Source organism: Cucurbita moschata, unplaced genomic scaffold, assembly GCF_002738365.1.
Source record: "Cucurbita moschata cultivar Rifu unplaced genomic scaffold, Cmos_1.0 Cmo_Scf00176, whole genome shotgun sequence".
NCBI classification, from domain to species: domain Eukaryota; kingdom Viridiplantae; phylum Streptophyta; class Magnoliopsida; order Cucurbitales; family Cucurbitaceae; genus Cucurbita; species Cucurbita moschata.
In genome coordinates, this window is record NW_019268692.1 from 37,740 (window position 1) to 37,962 (window position 223).

Here is a 223-nt window from a genome sequence, read left to right on the forward strand (position 1 = left end):
GAACCCGAGACCGCATCCTGATCGTTTGCATTCAACTCGAATAATACCTGGAAACCATGTACATGATCAAACAACCCCGACCCGATTTGATCCCTACGTGCCAATGAGAACGCACCACCTTTCAAGAGTTCAATGCATGTTTTCTCTAGAGGCGCATATGTACTCGTGCATGCACGACCTTCTGTGCACGTGAGCAATGCATGAGTTTTTTTTTTTTTTTTTT